Source organism: Coenobita brevimanus, unplaced genomic scaffold (assembly GCF_032717465.1).
Source record: "Coenobita brevimanus isolate Jiangsu-jjx unplaced genomic scaffold, ASM3271746v2 jjx.HiC_scaffold_1324, whole genome shotgun sequence".
Lineage (NCBI taxonomy): Eukaryota > Metazoa > Arthropoda > Malacostraca > Decapoda > Coenobitidae > Coenobita > Coenobita brevimanus.
In genome coordinates this window covers 1-1947 of record NW_027642149.1, presented here as the reverse complement: position 1 = coordinate 1947, position 1947 = coordinate 1, and the positions used below count along the sequence as shown (strand labels likewise).

General features: G+C 41.3%; 1 pseudogene; it reads right to left on the bottom strand.

Moving 5' to 3' along the window:
* Nucleotides 1-388: 388 nt before the first annotated feature.
* LOC145389574 (E3 SUMO-protein ligase ZBED1-like) lies at nt 389-1899 on the bottom strand (annotated as a pseudogene).
* Between the last annotated feature and the right edge of the window lie 48 nt (nt 1900-1947).

The window sequence follows — 1947 nt, the reverse complement described above, 5'->3', positions numbered from 1 at the left end:
GGCTAAGGAAGCAGTAGGCAGCACTACATCAAGTAAGTTTCATTCATTCATTCATTTCAAATCATGGTCACTCAAGTCTTCCGTAACTATATTAATTTGTTGGGCACAACAAAAATGAAAACAAAGAATTGCTTTGTGCAAGATAAATATAGAACTGAAAAGTATGATTATACACTGGATTTCTTGTAGGCTAGATTTGATGTAAGCTACGGTACATTACTTCTCAGTTATATATTGGTTGCGCTTGATAAACATCAACTCCTCAAAGCGAACATCTGTCATTCTGCATCGCTCAGGATGAAAGACTTTCCCAGCAATAGGGCAAAATCTCTCAGCTGGAGCTGATGATGCGGGATACCGGTACACAGATATTGGAGAGCCAGTATTGTTAGTTCAGGTACTGGTACCGTACTGTTGACTGGTTCTGTTGCCAGAAGAGAAGGGGATCACTGTCATCATCTGTTGTTGGCTGACTCAGGTAGGATTCTACTTGTGATGAAGTTGTAGATAGGAAAGAGCTCGTTGATGCTGATGGTATCATAAATCTGAACAGCTTGCACTTCTTCTTTGGTGGGGCATCCTTATTTTCCTGAAGGGAACCCTTCTCTTCATTAGGCATAATTTCATCTACTTTAGACCTCAGTAGAGATTTCATGACCTTGACTTCTTCTGGTGAGCACCAGTCCACCTTAAAGCCTGGATCTAGGAGTGAAGCCAGCTGAATCATCTCCATGTCATCATAGATTTTCAACCTTCTCTTGATTGAGCTTTTGAGAGTAGTAATCGTCTTTGACATGTATGTCTGTGATAGTTGTTCAAGCTCGGCTTTCAGTCCACGAATACATGGAATTACTTTGCTTGACATTACAACATTCTCTCCCTGACACTCTAGAGTTGCTACTCCAAATGGTGTCAAAATGTCTGTTATTTCCTTGATGAAATTAAGTTCATATTTGGTTAGCTTTACTGGACAATCTAACTGATCAAGCTGGACTGGATCAATCTTCAGAAGGGAGCGAAGCATCTTGTCACTGATGTTCCATCGGGTTGCATTTTTGGCCTGAGGTCTGCATTCATCTTCAAGAATGGCAGATGCCAGTGCAGAATGACAAATGTGTGATACTAGACTTGAGGCTTTTCCAGTGACTCCTGATACAGGTCCTGCTTCCTCGAGCCCATCTTTCACAGTATTTTGTAAATTATGAACAAAACATCTGACATGCTCAGGCAAGAGCTCCAGGAACTTCTCATTGTTATCAGGAATGTCAAAGGCATCATCTTCCTCTTCACTTTCACTGTCTTGATTAGTGTCTGGATCGTCCATACCGTGAAGTGTCACAAATGCTTTAAGCATATTGCTGGCACTGTCGGTACAATTGTCAGAATCTTCTTTTCTAGGTTAAAGCTAGTGATGATTTCAGTGAATGTGGCATGAATCTTTTCTGCAGTGTGGGACCCTTTGAATCTCCTGCAAGCTAACATTGTTGACTGGAGCTGGAAGTTTTCAATGAAATGACATGTGATCGCAGTGTACGAATGCATCTGTCTGTTTGTCCAAAGATCAATTGTAACACAAAGATACCCAACAGAACGAAATTTGTCATTGAGATCTCTCTATCTCTATCTAGCTCTATCATTGAGATGTTCTTGTATTTTTTGAGTTTGAGAGGGAAGAAGCTTGCTGCTAAGCTCCTTGCGGCTTGGGATACTGTAGCAGGGCTGGGCCTTGTTTAGAAGGGCTTGAAAGTTAGGATCCTCAACTCTTGAAAGAGGGTGGAGAGAGCTGGCAATGAAGCAAACCAGTAACTTATTCATTTCCTTTTGGCAGGCATCACTGTTGCTCCATTTTTTCTTAGTACAAGATACCCCAAAGTCAGTTACTGGAGCTGGACCCCCCATTTCCTTATATAACTAAAGAAAAGCCCTATGTGCATGTTTACAACCACT